At 37.0% G+C, this 22,525-nt stretch overlaps 1 non-coding gene across 1 annotated transcript; it reads left to right on the top strand.

Annotated features, from left to right (window-relative positions):
• Positions 1-15,797: 15,797 nt before the first annotated feature.
• Positions 15,798-15,930, top strand: LOC126023166 (small nucleolar RNA SNORA51). Its single transcript, XR_007500371.1, has one exon. It is a non-coding gene; the product is annotated as a small nucleolar RNA SNORA51 (small nucleolar RNA).
• Positions 15,931-22,525: the final 6,595 nt, after the last annotated feature.

The raw sequence follows: 22,525 nt of genomic DNA, 5'->3' as shown, positions 1-22,525 counted from the left end.
ATGAATTGAAAATAAAAAAAACATTCTTTTTTTGGGGGGGGCCACACCTGGTGGTGCTCAGGGGTTACTCCTGGCTGTCTGCTCAGAAATAGCTCCTGGCAGGCACAAGGGACCATATGGGACACCTGGATTCGAACCAACCACCATTGGTCCTGGATCAGCTGCTTGCAAGGCAAACGCCACTGTGCTATCTCTCCGGGTCCTAAAAAACATTCTTAAAGATCAATGAAAGCAAGAATTGGTTCTTTGAAAAAGATAAACAAGATTGATAAACCAATAGCAAAACTCACAAAGAAAAGGAGGGAGATAACTTAATAAATCAAATTAGAAATGAAAAGCCAAATGAAAAGTAACTCCAGTTACTACAAAAATTCTTTTTTTTTTTTTTTTTTTTTTGGTTTTTGGGCCACACCTGGCGGTGCTCAGGGGTTACTCCTGGCTGTCTGCTCAGAAATAGCTCCTGGCAGGCACGGGGGACCATATGGGACACCGGGATTCGAACCAACCACCTTTGGTCCTGGATCAGCAGCTTGCAAGGCAAACACCACTGTGCTATCTCTCCGGGCCCACTACAAAAATTCTAAGGGTAATCAGAGACTATTTGAGAAACTCTATGCCACAAACAAGAGAAGCTGGAAGAAATAATAAATTCTTGGACTCATAAAATTCTAAGGTTGAAACCAAGATAATCTAGCATATTTAACAGACCAGTCACTATTGAGGAAATTAAAATGTTAATCAAAAGTCTTCCAAACATGAAAGCGCAGGCCCAGATATATTCATAAACAAATTATTTCAAACATTTCAATAGAAACTACTACCAAACCTTTTCCAATTCTTCAAGAAATTGAAGAAACAAAAACACTCTAAACATTTCCTATGAAGCTAAGATCTCCCTGATACCAAAAGCTGACAGAGACGCAAAAAAGAACCAATAAACCAATATCGCTGATGAACACAGATGCAAATATCCTCAACAAAATCCTTGTAAATCGGATCCAACATCTCATCAAGAAAGTCATACATCACTATTAAGTAGGATTCATTGCAGAGATACAAGTATGATTTACAAATCTAGCAATGTAAATACACTATCAACAAAAGGAAAAATAAAAAAGATGTGATCATATCAATAGATGCAGAGAGAAACCTATTCATGGAAAAAAACCTCAACAAGATGGGAATGAAAGAGACTTTTCTTAATTAAACCAAGACCTTTACTTCAATTCCATTGAAAATATTAAATCAGGGCCCGGAGAGGTGGCCCAAGTGGTAAGGTGCCTGAACTGCCAGTGATAGCCTAGAATGGACCGTGGTTCTATTCCTTGGTGTCCCATATGGTCCCCCAAATCAGGGGCGATTTCTGAGCGCATAGTCAAGAGTAACCCCTGAGCGTAACTGGGTGTGGCTCAAAACTAAAGAAAAGAAAAGAAAAAGAAAGAAAAAATATTATAATCAATGGGGGAAAACCAAAAGCCTTTCATCTAAAAATCTGGCACACAAGACAATGCTTTCACCATTCCAATTTAACATACTACTGAAAGTACTTGCCATAGCTATTTTTAGAAAACCTGAAAGACTACCAAAAGCTTATAGAAACAATAGATTTGTATAACAAAGTGGCGGACTACAAAATAAACTGGCAAAAATCAATGGCCTTCTTATATGCAAATAATGATAGAGAAGAAATAAACATTTAAAAATCCCATTTAAAATAGCATCACACAATTCAAAAAATTATACAAAAAGTTCTAAATCATTTCAACAAGGAAATAAAGGCACATAATCTGTTCATGGATTGGGAGGATCTGCAATATTAAAATGATAATACTCCCCAAAGCATTGTACAAGTTTAATGCAATCATTCTAATGATAACCATGACATTCTTCAAAGAATTGTATCAAATATTCCTGAAATTCATTTGGAAGAACAATTGTCCATGAATAGCTAAAGCAACCTGTAGGAAAAGAGGATGAGAAGCATCATTTTTCCAACTTTAAATTATATTGCAAAGCAGTAGTCATCGAAGCAGCATGGTATTGGAATACAGACAGACCTTCAGATCAATGGAATAGACTTGAGTATTCAAAAAATGAACCCCAAGTTTTACAGCTCTTTTAGAATTTTGTCTATCAGACTTTCTACCGAAAGTTACTACTTGAAGGCTCCCTCCCCTCCAAGAAAATGAATTACAAACATACAATCAATTAATCTTTGATAAAGGTCAAGAAATGCAAATTGGAGCAAGAAAAGCAGTTTCAGCAAGTGGTGTTGGTTTAACTGGTCAACCTCATGCAAAAACTCAAATTCAGACCTCTATCTAACACTATGCACAAAGGTCAAATCTAAATGGATCTCAGACCTGAAACCATAAGGAATATAGAACAGCAGATATGTAAAACACTCCATGACACTGAGACTGAAGACATCTTCAAGGAGGAAGCACCACTGTCCAAATAAGTGGAAGCAGAGATAAACAAATAGGTCTACATAAATTGATACCCTTCTGCACCTCAAAGGAAACAGTGACTAAGATACAAAGGTCACCCATGGGAATGGGAGAAACAATTCAACCAAAAGCCATCTGATAAGGGGCTATTGTCCAAGATATACAAGTTATTAACAAAACTTAACAAGAAAAAAATCTAACTCCATCAAAAAAAAAATGGGGAGAAGAAATGAACAGACATTTCCTCAAAGAAAAAATGCAGATGGTCAAAAGGCACATTAAGCTTCACATCACTAATCATTAGGGAGATGCAAATCAAAATATCAGGTATCATCTCATGCCACAGATACTGGCACATATCACAAAAACAAGAACAACCAGTGCTGATGTTGATATGAGAAGAAAGGAACTCTTGCTCACTACTGTGGGAATGCTGCTAGTCCAGCCTTTCTGAAAAGCAATAAGGATATTTCCCCCAAAATTAAGGAAACTGAGCTCCCATATGATCCAGCAATAACTCTTCTAGGGATATACCATAGGAACACAAAAATACAATACAAAAATGCCCTCAGTACCCCTGTTTAGTGTAGCACTATTTACAATAGCCAGAATCTGGAAACAACCCAGATAAAGACAACAAATGAATAGCTAAAGAAACTGTGGTACAGTCGCAATGTAATACTATGCAGCTGGTAGGAAAAATGAAGTCATAAAATTTGCCATTACATGAATGGACATGTGGACAATTATTCTGAGTGAAATGAGTCAGAGAGAGAGGGATAGACATAAAATAATCTCACTTATCTTCAGGATATAAGAAAAATAAAAGACAGTATGGCAATAATATCCAGAAACAATAGAGCTGAATGTTGGAAGGAACAGCTCATGACATGAAGCTTGCCACAAAGAACAGTAAATGCAGCTAAAGCCCTAACCACAATGACAAGTACCATGACAATATCGTGAGGGAGAGACGCAGAATGCCTGTTTGAGAGACAGGCAGAGGGTTGGAAGGAATGGAAATAGGGGAACATTGGTGGTTTAAGATAGCACTGACGGTGTACATTCTATGACTGAAACCCCAGTATGAAAATTTTTGTAAATACATAAAAAATAATAGTTTTTGTTTTAATTCTTTTAATACAAAATAACTTATATTTTAAAATATTTCATCTTTTTTTCACCCAAAATATTTCATCTTTTAAATCAGGAGTTATTAAAATGAGTTAAATTATTCATCTTAATTTTTATTTCTTATGGCTTAAATTTTCTCCTAAGGCATTGACTGCTAACATACAGAACTGAATAGTTGAGCAAGAATAAATTATATGAGTTCACTTAGAAATAATTTATGATATGGCTTCTTTAGTTCCTAAAGGCATTCAATATTTAGCTAAGGAATTTTCCCCTTTTCTATATAATTGTATAATCAAGTATTACTAAAGGTATTATGTTAGTCTTAGAAGTCATAAAATTGGGGGCCGGAAAGACAATACAGCGGTAGGACATTTGCCTTGCAAGTGGCTGACTCAGGACCAACTGTGGTTCGAATCCCAGCATCCCATATAGTCCTCCATGCCTGCCAGGAGCGATTTCTGAGCAGAGAGCCAGAAGTAACTCCTGAGAGCCGCCAGGTGTGGCCCAAAAACAAAAACGAAAAACAAAAACAAACAAAAAAAAACCCTCAAACCTGCTTCTTTGGGGCCAGAGCCATAGCTCAGCGATAAGGCATTTGCCTTGCACACAGCCAATCCAGGACGGACCTTGGTTCGATCCCCAGCGTCCCATATAGTCTCCGGAGCCAGAAGCATTTTCTGAACTCCTAACCAGGAGTGTGGCCCAAAAAGAAAAGAAAAAAAAAAGCCATGAAAATTGTGGCCAAAAGATTTTTGTTCATAAATTAAAGAAATCTAATGTGTCTTGAAGCAGTCCCTTATCCAAATAAAATATCAAATTATCATCTGAAATGAAGAAAATTTTTGTGGGCCACAGAATTATTTTCAGAGGCTATTCCGGGTTCTCTGCATAGAGAAACTCTAGGGAACAAATCTGGGCCTCCCACATATAAAGTATGCTCTCAGTCCATTGAACTCCAGTCCTGAAATAATCTTGTTGCTCTACAATCCTCAGTTCTGCTTTCCTTTTCTTAGTGCTATCATTATAGAAAATCTCACAACATGACCAACATGTCCCTGTGGTTACTGTAGAATTATATTTTACTAGAGGAGCAACCAAGCAAAAATGCTTTTTCCCAATAGTTTCAGCCAGTAGTGGAATGCAATTGTTTAAACGACTGGTTTTCTAGGAGTAAAAAATCTGGTTTGTAGCATTTTTCCAATTTCAGCTTCAACCTGACAGCTTGACATCACCAAACAAGAAGTAGGAAAGAGAAGTGTAGCTGTCCTTTACATAGCATTTCCATAATACACATATGCAGCCCCAAGATAGGTAATAAAATGTAATAAAATAAAATGTTAATCAAAGTAATGTTATAGTAACTTAACTTGGAAGTTATGCATTTTAATATTTTGTTTTCATATTAATTCTAATTATATCATTAATTTTAAATTGTGTGCTTAATATTTTCAAAATTCCTAGAAAACAGCAGAAGTTAAATAGGATGAAAACTATGGAATATTCTAGGACTGGGGGTTGGTAAAGTCCCACACACACATATACTACTGGAAAACTCACCAGTATACACACACACACACACACACACACACACACACACACACACACACACACACACACACCATCTTTCTTGAAGAAAAAGGCCAGCTCCTCTACTCAGTTCCAAAAGAAAAGGATTACCACTGAACCTACCTACATAGTCTGGTCCAGGCTGATACTTCTAGAACCTTCTCAGAATGTGCACAGGCAGATTTCCCATTCTGCCTGATGTCATAGTAGCCCACCACCACACTCAACACCTTTCAACAAAAATGGCTCAGCTCCACAATTTAAACTTATCAAACTGCCAAGCCACCAGAATTGACAAATCCGTTGACTTTTACACAGTTGATCTTTGAGAAAACGTAAAATTGTAGAAAACAATGTCAACTTCAATTATTTTCAAAATTATCTCTTATTCTCACTCATAAAGAATGTATTTAGAAAAAATCCACAGGGTTTTAAGACTCTAGCAGAGTCTTAAGGTCAATCTTTTTGATTCCTCAAATACATACCTAATACTTCAATTCCCTTAACCACAAGAAATTAAAAAATAAAATTAAAATACATAATTTTACTTATTTATTTTGAAGATAAACAGGAAGTAAATGAGACAAAGAATAAAAAGAAGAAACAAGGATGCTTCAAGAGAAATGTTAGCTTTAGGACCCCAATTTTAAGGTTAAAGTTATTACATATGGAAATACGACTATATTAGAATCTACAAAATTGTATTTGGGTTTAAAGATAATGGCTCTATCTACAATTCCAGCATGGCTATAACATAAAAAAAATTTAATGCTTTTAAATCTCAGAATTTATAGTTTAATATACAGATAAAATTGTATTAAAAAATACAAATAAAGGGGCCAGAGAGATAGCATGAAGATAATGCGTTTGTCTTGCATGCAGAAGGTCGGTGGTTCGAATCCCGACATCCCATATGGTCCCCGAGCCTGCCAGGAGCAATTTCTGAGCATAGAGCCAGAAATAACCCCTGAGCACTGCCGGGTGTGACCCAAAAACTAAAAAAAAAAAAAATGCAAATAAAATTTTAACAACTATAAGCTACCTAAACACAATAACTAGTGCATTTGGGATGTTCAACAAATACAATTTGAATGAATTAATATTGTTTTTTGAGATAATTTTGCAACATGAGTAAACAATACTTCCATAGCACTTAGTGCCACCATACATAACATACTTGTTTTGTGTGTTTCCTACATCCTTGACTAAATGTTAACTCCATAAAGTAATAAATGTTGCTTCTCAATAAATTTTAGCTTTGGCATTTAATACATATTTTCAGGGCAGAGAAATAGAAATGTCTTTGGAAACGTTAGTATACCAGTTTCTATCTTTTCATGTAGTCTTGATTAGCAGACTATATTATATGTAGCAAAATAAAAAATAAAGTTTTGATATCTAGGATATACGAATTACTCACAAGTTAACTCAACAAAATTCAAAAATCCTATCAAAATATGGGGAGAGGAAATGTATAGACACTTCTATGAAGAAGACCAAAAGATGGCCAACAGAGATGACTAAATGTTCATCTTCATTTATCATTAGGGAAATCCAAATCAAGACAGCAATCAGATATCATCTTACACCAGTGAGAATGCGGCTTCACGATAGGATCTGTGCAAAAGCCAAGATCTCTAATTACAGAAGCCTGACTGCAACAACCGAGATAGAGAAGAACTATTTCTGGGACCATGAAGAAAGACCTTGGGGTTGGACCATCAGTATGCCTGGAGTCTGCAGTCAGTCTTATAGCACTATGATTCATAGGCAGAGACACCCTGATTTTTTTAGGCCAAGGCTATTTTTTTTTCTAATTTCCCCCAATGTTTACTACTCCTCTGCAAAAAAAAAAAAAAAAAAAAAGTCTGCCACACCTGCCCCCCTTTTAAATTTTATTTTATTTATATCTTCTAGATAGGGATTCCCTTTTTTCATAAAACCTTGGGATATAAATCACTTTGCTTTACCTCATATTTCTATTTTTTTTTACAAATTGAAAAAAATAAGTGGATGGGGCCCAGTGGCCAAGTGGTCTCAGGTACATTTGGTGGGGTGAAAATGAACAGAACTATATACCCAAGCCAAAGTCAATAACAATAAAATCAATCTAAACACAAAATGGACCTGTTACACTGGTAGACTAGTTGGCTAAGGGTGGGGATATGGGATGCATGCTGGGAACTCTGATGGTGGGAGGTCAATACTGGTGTTGAGAATGACTCTAATTCATTGTCACTATATGTCTGAAACTATGAAGGACTTGCAATTCACAATGGTCTCAATAAAAAATAAAAAATAACTACTGGTAACAATCTGTTGGTGGGGATGTGGTGAGAAAGAAATTTTCTTTGCTGCCTGATTCAACCCCTATGAAAAACAGTATGAATGGTTCACAGTAACCTCAAAATTGAGCTGCCATATAACCCAGCAATCCCCCTTTAGGGTATCTATCCCCAGGACATAAAAATATTCATCAAAAAATGTATTCACTACAATATTTATTGCAGCACTCAGTACAATACTAAGAATTGAAGTCAAACTAGATGTCCAACAATAGGCAAGTTGATCATGAAGATGTGGTACATATACACAATAGAGTACTATATAGCTGCAAGGAATGATGCAATCATGCAATTTTCAGGAACATGGGATGAACTAGAAGACATTATGTTGAATGAAGTAAGCCAGAATAAGGATAAATACAGAATGATATCTCTTATATGTGGTATTTAGAATAACTGCAAGAAGAAACACTGCGGTCTAAATGGTAATTGTTTTGAACACCATTAGCCCCAGGTTCTAGTGAGGAGAAGAGAAGGAACTAAGTGGAAGAGGAGAAACACAAAAAACTTACATTCTCTTCTATACTTCAAAGAGACATTTGGCAATGCATACAGCTGTTCAGATTGAGCAGATGTCCAATCAACTGCCCTCTATAGATATCTATTAAAATGTCATAATGTTTTAACCACAGAAACAGGTGCATAAAGCAGCTGAAAGCCATGAATTCCCACTACAGTGCTCACAATAAGAAAGTTTTAGTGTCTTCATTTTATTATCTATAATAACTCTTTAATATTTTTTGTTCACAATGGTTCTTGGAGATATAGGTTGGTCTGCCTAGTTTTGCATTGCAGTGCTATGTTATATTAGACTCAAAGACAGTGCCCATCAACATAATATATTAAAAAATATTGTAATCAATTTTTTATTTTATTATGCCTGATGATATGATCTAATGTTTATGTCCACGGGTAACATTGGAATAGGCAGCTGCATGTCATAGACTCATTCTACAGTGCTCATTCTTTGGGTATGTTATTGAAGTTTATTTTCTTTTTCTTTTTTTTTTTTCTTTTTTTTTTTTTTTTTTGGTTTTTGGGCCACACCCAGCAGTGTTCAGGGTGACTCCTGGCTGTCTGCTCAGAAATAGCTCCTGGCAGGCACAGGGGACCATATGGGACACTGGGATTCGAACCAACCACCTTAGGTCTTGGATCGGCTGCTTGCAAGGCAAACACAACTGTGCTATCTCTCCGGGCCTTTTTCTTTTTTTTATGGGTGATTTTTATTTATTTTTTTAAATATATTTTTATTTAAGTAACATGATCATAGTTGGGTTACAGTCATAAACAGAACACCCCCCTTCAGCAGTGTAACATTACCCCCTCCCCCCTTCCCATCCCCTGCCTGTATTTGAGACAGGCATTCTACTACAGTTATTTGTTTTTAAGTTCAGTAAATTGTATTTTTTTTTCTTTAAAGGATAAAAGTAAAAAAATATAGTAAAGGTGTGATAGTGGCAATTGCCGTTGTTTGCATAAGTCCAGAAAAATGGGGAAAACGGAAAAAAATTCTTGACCGGATTACAAAAAGGCCTCACCCCAGAAGTTTATTGGCATAAGACCGACTTTGGGTTCCAGGCTTACCAGTCTGTCCAACCCGAGTCATTCTCTGTGGTCCCGGTGAAACTTTTTCACACTTTAGCTATTGTTGGTATCAGATTCTTATATTTAAAGACTCTGGATTCTGTGCATTTCTCTCATAGATGTCAGGCTGATGTGGAGCATCCTCTACCTTCAGCAAACCATTAAATGCGGAGCGATCTGCCCTGCATGCAGACTGTTGCTGAGTCGTCTGGGTGTTGGAAGCACTCTTTGAAGTAAGTCAATGCCAAAGCAGTGGTAGATCTTCCCTGGTAGAGGCTTGGATCCTGGTAATGTTATAGACAATTGTGGTTGTTTTCATAGATGGTATCCATCGTTCAGGTGTGTGTGGGCGATACCCATTCTTTTTTTTTTTTTTTTTTTGGTTTTTGGGCCACACCCTGTGACGCTCAGGGGTTACTCCTGGCTATGCGCTCAGAAGTTGCTCCTGGCTTCTTGGGGGACCATATGGGACGCCGGGGGATCGAACCGCGGTCCATCCTAGGCTAGCGCAGGCAAGGCAGGCACCTTACCTCCAGCGCCACTGCCCGGCCCCTCGATGCCCATTCTTCTGAGGCCTAAGCCTAATCATTATGCCAATGTTCCGGGTAAAAGGCCTAATTACATTACCAAATTTGTGTTCCCATCTCTATTAGATAAGAACTTGTTTGCATATGTATTATTTTCCCATTTTAATGTGCCTATGCAAAAGAGAAGCAATGCCACAAGATATTGTTGGTGCATCTGGGGCCGACGAATAAAGTCCAACATTCCCCGTAACTTGGTTCAAACATGAAATCTATACAGAGATACTCATCTACCAGTATTGCTTATAAAACAGATCTCAAAGGGGGAAAATCAAACAATCAAATAACAAAACCAGTGGGCAAAATTGTCACTATATGAGGATGTTCGAAAAGAGTTATAGATGTTAAGAGAATACATCTGAGATATACAAAGGAGATACACGTGTCTCTTTATGTTTTAGAAATAGTCAAGAGGGAGGGTGTTATTTCCGAGACACCACTTTGGTCTGTGATTTGGACAAACGAAGAGCACATGGAGCCATGTCCTCCCCTTGTTGCCTGCTGAAGCTTCCGACTCCCTAAGAGGCGTTTGCTTCCTAATTGCTGGAAGTGGAAAGTTCACCAGTCCCCTCCCAACCCCTTGCAGGAACAAGGAAGCCTGGGGTCTCTTTTAAATTGCACCTCGCAGGAACCCATTTGCTGGGACCCTGAGCAGGTGTCCAGGAATAACCCTGGTGACGGGAGGAAGGAGAGAGAAGGCTGTGGGGGGCAGCCGAGGCTGCACCTTCACTTTATGTTGGCCAAAAGGCCTACAGCATGAAACCTTGCCATGATGCGTTGCCTGCTGAAGCTTCAGACACCACTCAAAGAATTACTGTGAAAGATATGTAATCCACGTTGGCCAAAACAAAAATCATTAGTACAGAAACATGGTTAAATGTGGGGTAAAAAGAGATGGAAATGAGGGAGTAAAGGAATAAAACGAGCTCCTGGAAGGCTTTCAGATTATAACAAGCAGATGAAACAATGATATCCAAATATTTGTCAATATGTTCCCTGCGCGGTTTCACAATGGACAGGTTTAATAAGGAAACTTCCCTGGTAAGTCCTAAAGCCAGAACCTATTGTGCTGCTATTCCCACCTGGCTGGCTTGTCCAGGAATGTGGTCAGAAAAAACCCTGGAGTTCCGGAGGAAGGAGGCAGAGGGGTGCTGGGGTGACCCATGTCCCGCACCCCTTCCAAGGCCTGGTTAAAGAGGCCTTTGGCATGGCGGAGGGCTTCCAAACCCTATGCTGGCAGAACCTCCCGGCTCCCAGGAAGGAAGGAGATCCTTCCAGAGCTAGAAGGCCGGAAGGTCAGAGCCCCCACCCCAGATCCTCCCTTTGGAGCCGCGAGGGCAAAGTTTATTTTCAATTCAAGCTAGTTTACTGTTACATCATAATGCTCATGATTTCAGTTTGCTTTCCGGAAAATAATCTGGATGCTCAAGACTCAAAGATGATACGTAATGGTGTAGAACCCTTTTATAGTGCGCGTTACCATATTGCTTAGTATTCTAGACTTGAAAATTATAAATGTTTTAAGAATGCTCTATACACAATCTAACCCAGGAAGCCTTTCCTCAGTAAAGTTTAGCCTCACCAAATGATGATTTGCCTAGAAAATGGAAAATTTTTCATCTGACTTGTCAGCTTTATATTTCTAAACGTTCTCATCTATTCCACCTGAGTCAGATTTTCAACTGCAACCTATGGAGCGATCTTCATTGTCTGTCTATGTGTGCACATGAGAGTATGTATTGATCACCTCTATGTCTGCCCAATGTCCAAATGTACATTATGTGTCTGTCTATATAGTATATAGTCCTTCCCCCTGTTAATATAACCCACGCACCTCACCCCCTCCCCTGCTTACCACTTTACAAATCCTTTTCTTTGCTGTCACTCTCTCACAACAGATCTGTTACCTCTCCCTATTTAATCCTTTTTACCCTCATTTCTTAACTTTTCAGGAACCAAGATGTTCCTCTCACCCCAACTGCTGCCAACCAGCTCCCAAAATGAAAATATAGCTTCCCAGACCTCCTTGCCTCAACCTGGGAGAAGCTGTTACCTCCGCTACTACCGATTTACTCTTCATGGCCCCTTTTCTACTCCTCCTCCTGTTGCTGTGGACTGCTACTTGCTACCAGATTCAGTTTTTGAGAAACCCTTAATGCCAGAACATTTTCTGATCTGTGACTACTACTGGAACTGTTTTTCAGACTCCACAAGACCATGTCGCAGGTTGAAGCTGTGCTCCAGATTTATCCCTCCACCTAGACTTCTTAAAAAAATTCAAGGGTATATATTTCCTTTTATATTTCTTTAAATGTATTTTCTTAATAGGTATAATTCTTAGTGTGTATTTCTTTATATAGAGGTAGTTTTCCCCATCACTTTTTTTGAAAATGTTTTCTAGAAAATTCTAGTAGATAAGTTTTTCTTAAGTTCTAAGTTAATGTTGGAACCAGGTTATAGGGATTGCTTAGCTTGTTATTTTTATCTCCATATGCATGAGTAGTATCATGTGGCATTGTTCCTTTTTGCATAGGTACATTAAAACAGGCAAATCTTATGTACAGAAAGAGGTCCTTACCTAATACGGATAGGAACTCATAAATTTTATATTGCAGTGGACCCTTTTACCCTAAAAATTTGTCATAGTGGCTTGACCTAGGCTTCAGTAGATCAGACATTGACCATTCACCCCTGAAACTTGGATCCTCCCATCTATGAAATTGTCACCGTTTTCTGCACCAGCATCAGGAACTGGACTTCTACCGGGAAGGCCCTAATGCTGACTTGGTACTGACTTGCTCCAGAGTGGGTTCATATGACATCCTGATGACTTGAAAGCAGTAACAACTTGCTTTTAGAGCAGGGTTCCCTGCCTTGCCACCTAACAGTGAGATGAATCCAGAAGATTATCCATGACTGTTACTCCACCCTGGATTTAGGTGTAGCTACCTGAGACCCACCCATTTCTGGGAGGGGTCTTGGGAACCAGATATTATGTGTGACCTTACCTGCAAGACCCCGCCCATTCCTGGGAGGGGTCTTGGAAAACGTAGGTAAGCCTTTGAGCGAGGGAATTAGGGGCTGTCCTGCTGAGCTCTCGGGCATTTGGGTTTTGGTCTCTTTTGGTCTTTGACCAGGATGGAGGTCAAAGGAAGATGGCTGAAAGGAATTAAGACGCAGGGCTAGCCTAGAATGGCTGAAAGCTTAATTGGTTATGATATTGGCCACACATGTGGTGAATAGGGCATGAATAAAGCTGATGCTTCCTGATGCCTTTCTCTGGATGAGTCTGATTCTGCCGTTCACCTGGGCCTGGGACCCGCCGGCTGGATGGGGGTTGCGGAGCCATGTGGCCTGGGATGGCATCCACCTCCATCCAGCCCCATCGTTAATTAATTGATACAACATAATGGCGAAATCCTTCACCTTCCAGCCCCATCTTTAATTATTTGATTTTACACATGACATCCTGACTTCAACGAGGATCTGTGCTAAAACCAAGATTTCTAATTAGAGAAACCTGACTGCAACACCATGATTGAAAAAAACTTTTACTGGAACCAAAAAAAAAAAAAAAGACTTTCAGGTTAGACAACTTATTGTGCTTGGAGTTGGTAGTTGCTCTTATGTCAGGATGCTTCATGGTTAGGGTCTTCCTGTTTCTAGGACAAAGGTTTTTCCTTTCTATTTTCCCCACTTTTTGCTGGGCCTATAAAAAAACTGCCACACACTCCCCCCATTTTTTTTTGTTTTCTCTTCTTTTTTATTTTATTTTCTTATTCTTCTTTTAAGTAGAGGCTCCTGCCTTTTTCATAGAAAGTGGGGACATGACAAATGCCAAGATCGTGATTTACAGATGACTGGCTGATAAAATCATGACCGAACTGTATGTATCCTGGGACCAATAAAAAAAGCCCTAATCTAGGGTTTGAGCTACGACCTGCACAACAACCACGATCTCTGGTTCCAGAGGTCTGTCTGAAACAATTGCAACAAAATGTGTTTTTTGGAAACATAACGAAAGACGCTATCCCAGGCCCTGTCCTAGGATCAGCACAAAGACCAAGACCACCAGCCACAGAAAACGAATTAAAATGACACAGAAGGAACAGAACTTCTAGAGCCACAAAAAAAAAGACTTCATCTTAAGTTCCACTCCCTGACCTGTGCAGATACTGAAATCTCTAGATACAGAGATCTGGTTTTATCACCCAGGATGAAGCAGAAGTCTTCCATACACCACAAAAGCACCAAGAGGAGAGTAAATGAACCTGAAAGGAGCCTATAGTTAATCCCATGACAATATACTTCAAGGGTGGAGAAACCCTGTTTCTCTTAGGCCAAGGGAATTCCTTTTCAAATAACCCAAATATTTACTGTGCCTGTGCAGGAGGGAAGAAAAAAGGAAAAAAAGGGAAAAAAGCATAAATTTTTAAAATTTATTTATCTAGTTTTTGCCGATTTATTTGTTTTGGTGTGGTTATTGAAGTTGTTGTCTACGTTCATATTTTTTTTCTTCTTTTCTTTTCTTCCTTTATATGCTCTGCCATGTTTTTTATCTCAAGACCATGGCCTTTACATGGTGCTTATCTTTATTGTTGGAGTGTTCACTGGATGTTTTATTTGACACTTCTTTTTGTACTGTTGTGGTGTTCCACCTCCTTTTCCCCCTTCGTCTCTCAAAACTAGGATGAGAGCTTCCAGAAGGACTCCGCCCATTTTCGGCATATTTGATTTTTCCCCCAGTTTATTACGTTTCTCTTCTTCAAACAAAGCCACATAATTTGAACTGTCTAGTCCCACCTACCAACTAGAGCAGGACATAATGGAGGTACCAAGACCAAACAGGTGTAGGACCACTAACTAGTTAGCGAGGCACAGAGGGGACCACTTATTCTAGCAGCCCTGTGGATGAGGGAGAAGGATATGGGAGGTAGGATGGGAATGAAAGTGGAGGAAGGACAATTCAATGATGGGAATTCTCCTGATTTTATGTTAATATGTACCTAAAATATTATTGTCAGTGATATGTAGGCTACTATGATTAAAATAAAATTATATTACAAAAAGAAAGTTGGGACATGAATTACTTTGGTTTACCTGATATTTTTGCATTTTTTTCTATAAAATTAAGAAGAAACAAAAAATGAAATGCTGAGGGCCTGGGACCAAGTAGTTGCAGATGTATTGGTGAAGAATAAAAGGACAGAACTAAATATTCAAGCCAAAGTCAACAACAATAAAATCAATAGGCCTAAACTTCAACAATCTAAATCTAAATGGGCTTGTAATACTGGCAGGCCAGGGGGCAAAAGGTGGTTGTATAGGATGCACTCTGGAAACGGAGGGAGGCCAACACTGGTGGTGGAATTGAGCCTGATTCATTGTATATCTAAAATTCAACTATGAAGGACTTTGTAGATCACAATGATTTCAATAAAATAAAATTAGGTATTTTCTTCTTTTTATATTGCATAACTATGTAAATGAATATGAGTTTGTGAAGACTGTATAATTATAAAAAATAAATAAGTAATATACAAGTTAGTTTCATGAATTCAAGTCTAAATAAATACCATATTTACACCTTTCCTCTCTATTAAGTAACAGAGTGGCAGAGTAATGGTTCTGTTCCAGAAATGTGCAACTTTCTGAAATTTTAAAGCGATGATTACTAACCATTTGTGCCAACACCACTTGTTGAAAAGGCTCTCCTTGCTTCATTTTGGATTTCTTGCCCCTTTATTAAAGATTAGTTGATTGTATTCCTGGAAAACATTCTCTGAATACTCAAGTCTATTCCACTGATCTGAGGATCTGTCTTTATTCCAACACCATGCTGTTTTAATGACTATTGCTTTGTAATACAATTTAAAATTGGGGAGAGTAATGCCTCCCATATTCCTTTTCCCAAGGATTGCTTTCTGATTTTTAATCAGAAACTTTCTTTGACTTACATGTATTATTATTATATTAATTATATTATATGTTATGTTATGTCACTATATTATGTTATATTAGTTTACCTTATTATGTTAATCAATTTTGTCCTTTAAATGAATTCTTACTTAAAAAAAAAAAACAACTTTAGTTTGCCCTGAAGAAAAAAAAAATAAAAGATAAAATAAGGCCTCCCAATTCTTACCACAGGCTGTGTTCTTTACACTGGCTGTATAGAAAGAGGAGGTACAGTAAAGGCACCCCATATACACCTCAACACAGGCCCCTTGCCGGGTATGTATTGTGAATTGGGGGACAAAAAAAAAAAAAAAAAAAAAAAAAAGCAGAGATAAACAGATGGGAATATATTAAGCTGAGAAGCTTCTGCACCTCAAAGAAAATAGTGCCTAGGATACAAAATCCACCCACAGAATGGGAGAAACTATTCACCCAATTCCCATTAGATAAGAGGCTAATATAGAAAATATACAAGGTACTGACAGAACTTAACAAGGAAAAAACATCTAACCCCATCAAAAAATGAGAAGAAATGAACAGACACTTTGTCAAAGAAGAAATACAAATGGCCAAAAGACACATGAAAAGTTCTCCACATCACTAACCATTGAGGAGATGCAAATCAAAACAGTGATGAGGTACCATCTTATGCCACAGAGACTAGCACACAACACAAAGAATGAGAACAAGTAGTGCTTGCAGGGCTGTGAAGAGAAAGGAACTCTTATTCACTGCTTGTGGGATTGCTGTCTAGTCCAGCCTTAATAAAAACAATATTGAGATTCCTCAAAAAACTGGAAATTGAGCTCTCATCTGATCCAGCTATATCACTCCTAGGGATATAACCTAGGAATACATAAATACAATACAAATATTCCTTCCTCACACCTATATTTCTTACAGCACTATTTACAATAGCCAGACTCTGGAATCAACCAAGATGCCCCTCAACAAATAAATGGCTAAAGAAACTGTGGTACTATACACAATGGAATATTATGCAGTCATCAGGAGAGGTGAAGTCATGAAATTCTCCTATAAGTGGATGTACATGGAATCTATTATGCTGAGTGAAATAAGTCAGAGGGAGAGATAGCCACAGAATAGTCTCACTCATCTATGTGTTTTAAGAAAAACTAAGGACATTCTTGTAATAATATCCAGAGACAATAAAGATGAGGACCAGAAGAACCGGCTCACAATATGAAGCTCACCACAAAAAGTGGTGAGTGCAGTTAGGGAAATAACTACATTAACAACTTAACAACTATCATGGCAATCTTAGTGAGTGAGAAAAGTAGAATGCCTGTCTTGAATATAGGCAAGGGTTGGTGGTGGGAATGTTGCACTGGTGTTGGGGGGAGTGTTCTGTAAAACATTAAAATAAAAAAATGTTTTATGAAAATATAACTTTATATGATTAATTGCAATGCTGCTTTATGAATCACATATTTTCCTCAAACTAAAAAAATAAATATAAATAAAACGATGGTTACTCCATCTGCAGACCCAAAGAAACCTCTTGACTCATAGAAACCTCTTGAACATTATAAATCCAGGCTCTCAATAGAGTTCTATTTCGGTTGCTGTTGTTTCAAAAGATAATGTTTAGCAAAGTAAGCTAATGACATTTGAATTACCTTTACCTTCTTCATTCTGTTTGCCTCACCAAGTTCCTGCTTACACACCCAGAAACGTAGCCCCATCTCTGTTTTGAGTTTGAGCAATGATTCTCTCTACCATGTATCCATCTTCCACTCCTCCAGCTTTAAGCCACACATGTTCAACATCTGTCAAAATTTTCTCCAGCTACATACTCCAAAATACACACAATTTTTCTGAGAATATGATCTGTTTGTCTGTCTTTGTCTCTCTTTTTCTCTCTCATACACACACACACACACACACACACACACACACACACACACACACACACATGCACGCACGCACTCACTTTTTGCTATAATGTGCTCTTCCTTCACGTTTTAGGGCATTTACTTGCTTCCAGCATTGCTTGGTTTGACTCATCTGCCACTTATTCCATTATATAACTCCTGCAGATGGCAGAGGGAAACAGGGCTATTAACCATGACTACCATGTGATATGTTATTATGGAAAATTCTTCCCTATATTAAACTCAGCCTTATGGTAAAATGTGCAATAAAGGATAACCAAAGGAAAAAGGAAAATTCCATGAAACATTTGTTCACTTTCATGTTGAGAAAGTACAGGAATGGTCTATCCAAATCCATGTGATATCACACAGCAGGAGATTAATGTAGATAATGTAGATTATTGATAGAAACACCTGTATTTTAATCTTACAGAAACATTTAGACTTAAGATCTTAAAGTAAATGTTATCCTTAACTTAAGTTCCTTAGCTTAAGTTTGTATGGAAAACTTTTTTTCTTTTGTGGTGGGAAATCACACTTGGCAGTGCTTAGGTGTTAGTCCTGTCTGATCTCAGGAATCATTCCTGGCCTAGCTCTGTGACCATATGGGATCCCAGTGATCACAGATTGGCTACATAAAAGGCAGACAAATTACCTGTTGTATTATCTCTCCCGCATAGGTCAATAATTTTGATAGTGTTGGTTAGGGAGAAAATCTCCGCTTCCTACAGGAAAAGTAAAAATGAAAGAAAACATTTCCTTAACGTATTAGTTTTTAATATCAAATGTTTTAAGTTATTTAGCATTTCCCCTTAAGTCCATATTATAAATACTTTTTAATTTATAACCTCAAATTAGGACATATGGTAAAAGGAAAGGGTTAGAATAATTCCTTCTCATAAAAAGTTATACATCAACCACAATGAAGATTTTTCCACTTTATTTTTAACTGAGACAGAATGTTGGCACAGAGCAGAGAATGAATGTGCTTTATTAAAAACAGACAATGCTAACTTTCCTATAACGTGGCTCTATCTACTAAAAAGTTATTTTCTAGTAATGAAAATACAAGTCTATAAAATTTTTTTATAAAGGAAAAGAAAATACAAGGCTGAATGATAATCATGTTCGAACAAGTCATGTCATGACTAGAATATGAATATCCACATATAAAGTGTGGGGGAAAGGTATGATGATTATCATTTTAATGACTTGTTTGCTGTTCCAAGAATTCAAATAAGATGAAAATGTGCAAATTTCAATCATCCTAATCAGTCCTTTGAGAATAAATCATTTCTGTCTCCTATCACCATATGTGTTCTTATCAGGTTGAACCCAAAATTCAACATTTTATGGTGTCCAAAAGTACAAGTTTGTTTCTTCTGTATATACAGTCCTAATCTGGGAAACTTGTACTCATACATGTGAAACTCCAAACTTAGATTTTTGTCTCTAAAACCATTTTTCTCTTCCAAACTGTAGCTATTTAATGCTTTGTTGTTGCCATGAGCTCAGCACTCCTAACTCTCAAACCACAAAGTTTAATTCAAATTCCAAGGCAAGTAAATAGCAAAAAAAAAAAAAAGAGAGAGAGAGAAAGAAAGAAAGCCTTCCCATTTTCCAGCTTGATAGTGAACTATTTGTTTACACATTTCTCTGTTCCTCTGGCTAATCCTTATCTGCTGCCTGGAATATGCCAGTGCCAAATGAAATAATCAGTAATGTGGACAAGTTGAGATTCTTTAGATTAGAGGCAACAAAAAAAAAAACTCTACTTGTTCAGGAAAACAAAAGGAGTAAGGAGGAGCCTTATCATAAAAATGTAGAGGTTACTCAGATACCCAAGTTGAGCAGTAAAACCAGCCCACAAGAAGGTAAGAAAACAATATAAAGTGGGCCATCAATAATTTCTCCACCTCTCTGACACAATACTGCACTATCTTTATTAACATAGTACTAATCAGTCCTCTGGTGAAAATGAAATATTTATATATTCATATAACAACCATTCTCAAATATTAGATTGTGATCTCAGCAAGAAACTCCCTTAGAATCTTACAGAGAATATTTTAGTGGTCTCAGCTGCACACATTTAACATAATCAGAAATGGACAAGAAGGAGACAGTCATATTCCTAACACTAAACAGCTGGTATTTTACCATTCAGAAAAAATAATTGAGCAAATGGGAAGACCTTTATGGTAACTAATCAGGAAATGAGAGAGGTGACATAAACGAGAAATAGTTATCATTTTGGCCACTTGAAAAAAATATGTGCATAATGGAAATATGTAAATAACTGAAAACCATATATAATCACAATATTATATGTATAACTTGGATGGTGTTTGAAAAAGCATTTTACTTTTCTGTTTGTTTTCGGCACCATATCTGGCTGTGCACGAGGATTGTTTTTGGCTCTGTGCTCAGGAATCACTCCATGTGAGGTTCAGTGTATCATATGCAGTGCCAAGGATCCTTTGTATGCAAGGCAAGCAGCCTACCTGCTGTACTTTCTCCCTGGGCCAGATTCTTTTCAAGTTATCAGAAAAATGATCCTGCTGAGTCACAGTCAACTCTATATTAAATTTCCTTTTAATTCTTTTTTAAAGTTGGGGTCAGTAAAAAAGTAGTATAAGAGAACAAAAGTGCAGTCTAAGAGGAAAACATTTTGCTAAATTGAAGCAAGCAATTCCACTCTCTTGTTACTTAGAGAACAAATGATACAGACTTTTCTGTTAGGACCCTCAGAGAGCCTAATTATGTTGCTTAAATAAAAATTTTATAAAAAAAAAAAGAAAGAAAGAAAGAAAGAAAGAAAGAAAGAAAGAAAGAAAGAAAGAAAGAAAGAAAGAAAGAAAGAAAGAAAGAAAGAAAGAAAGAAAGAAAGAAAGAAAGAAAGAAAGAAAGAAAGAAAAAAGAAAGAAAGAAAGAAAGAAAGAAAGAGAAAGAGAAAAGAAAGAGAGAAAGAGAGAGAAAGAGAGAAAGAAAGAAAGAAAGAAAGAAAGAAAGAAAGAAAGAAAGAAAGAAAGAAAGAAAGAAAGAAAGAAAGAAAGAAAGAAAGAAAGAAAGAAAGAAAGAAAGAAAGAAAGCAAAGAAAGGAGAGAAAGAAAGAAAGACAGAAAGAAAGAAAGGAAGAAAGAAAGAAAGAAAGAAAGAAAGAAAGAAACAAAGAAAGAAAAGAAAGAAAGAAAGAAAGAAAGAAAGAAAGAAAGAAAAAAGAAAGAAGAAAGAAAGAGAGAAAGAGAGAAAGAGAGAAAGAGAGAGAAAAGAGAGAAAGAAAGAAGAGAAAAAAGAAAGAAGAAAGGAAGAAAGAAAGAAAGAAAGAAAGAAAGAAAGAAAGAAAGAAAGAAAGAAAGAAAGAAAGAAAGAAAGAAAGAAAGAAAGAAAGAAAGAAAGAAAGAAAGAAAGAAAGAAAGAAAGAAAGAAAGAAAGAAAGAAAGAAAGAAAGAAAGAAAGAAAGAAAGAAAGAAAGAAAGAAAGAAAGAAAGAAAGAAAGAAAGAAAGAAAGAAAGAAAGAAAGAAAGAAAGAAAGAAAGAAAGAAAGAAAGAAAGAAAGAAAGAAAGAAAGAAAGAAAGAAGAAAGAAAGAAAGAAAGACAGAAAGAAAGAAAGAAAGAAAGAAAGAAAGAAAGAAAGAAAGAAAGAAAGAAAGAAAGAAAGAAAGAAAGAAAGAAAGAAAGAAAGAAAGAAAGAAAGAAAGAAAGAAAGAAAGAAAGAAAGAAAGAAAGAAAGAAAGAAAAAGAAAGAAAGCCTGTGTCATCATCAGAGTTAGCTCCATTTTAGTCTCTTTCTTTGGCTGTTGCTCTTTAACCTAAAATCAAGAATAGTTCAAAACCAGATTCTCAGTAAAGACAGCTCCTACCACTTAACATCTCTCAGACCCAGAATTCTGTGCCCTGGGTGTTCCTATGTGTCTGTTATAGATCACCACAGCAATGATGTTTCCTAAATATAAATAGGACACACAATGTACAACACAGGCTGTAACTTCATACTAATATGCCCTAAGAGACTCTCTCGGGCTTAAACCCAAAGTCTTAATCCAATTGTGAAAACAGGAAGGGCCTTGTAAGTAGGACCCCTTGTCTGAATAACTCTGAGAAGCAACATTAAATCTAATAAACTACAATATTACATGTGTTTAACGTAATTCTATCCTAAAATACTGACATCTAAATTTAGAGTAGTTGAACAAGAATTTTACAGCCCCACCACAGCATTAAGAGTTTAACTTGGACAGTTCTGCCAGATCTCCCACATAAATTGCAGCCTCCTCCAAGCTCTCCCATATGCTGATATGTCATCTTCTTTCCATCTGTCCCAGCAGAACACTCAACCTTGATGAGAAAGATGGTGGTAATCTCTCTTTTCTTTTCTGCTCTTAGATTATACAGGGCATATTATTTTAGTGAATAGGAGTGAAGAAGAAAAGGAATCAGCAGGACCAAAAAGAGTTATTTTGAAATTAAAAACTAATATTGCTACCACAACATATAAAAGGGAAATGGTGAAGTGTGTGTGAGAGAAAGAGAGAGAATGTCTGCCACACAGAGGCAGGCAGGGGAGAGGACAGTGGGGAGGAGGGAGGGAAACTGGGGACATTGGTTTTGGGAAATATGCACTAGTGAAGGGTATTGTACATCACAATTGAAACTCAATCGTGAACTTTATTACTTTGAAAAAGCTTTATTATTAACAACCTTATGAAACACAGTGTTTAAATAAATTAATTTTTTAACATCTAAAACAAAAATCCAAGGGGCTAAGGGTGGAGTTATGGAAAGCATGCTGGGAACTAGGATGGAGAGAGGCCAACACTGGTAGTGGGAATGGCCCTAATTCACTGTCACTATGTACCATAAATACAACTGTAAAAGACTTGTAATTCATATTGGTCTCAATAAAACTTATATAAGAAAAAATCTGAAAACTACTATTTCTGACTATACATTCTCAAGCACATGTTTACAAATGGCATTAATAGTTGATATGGTTCTGAGG

This window comes from Suncus etruscus, chromosome 11 (genome assembly GCF_024139225.1).
Source record: "Suncus etruscus isolate mSunEtr1 chromosome 11, mSunEtr1.pri.cur, whole genome shotgun sequence".
Lineage (NCBI taxonomy): Eukaryota > Metazoa > Chordata > Mammalia > Eulipotyphla > Soricidae > Suncus > Suncus etruscus.
This window is presented reverse-complemented; position numbering and strand designations above follow the sequence as displayed.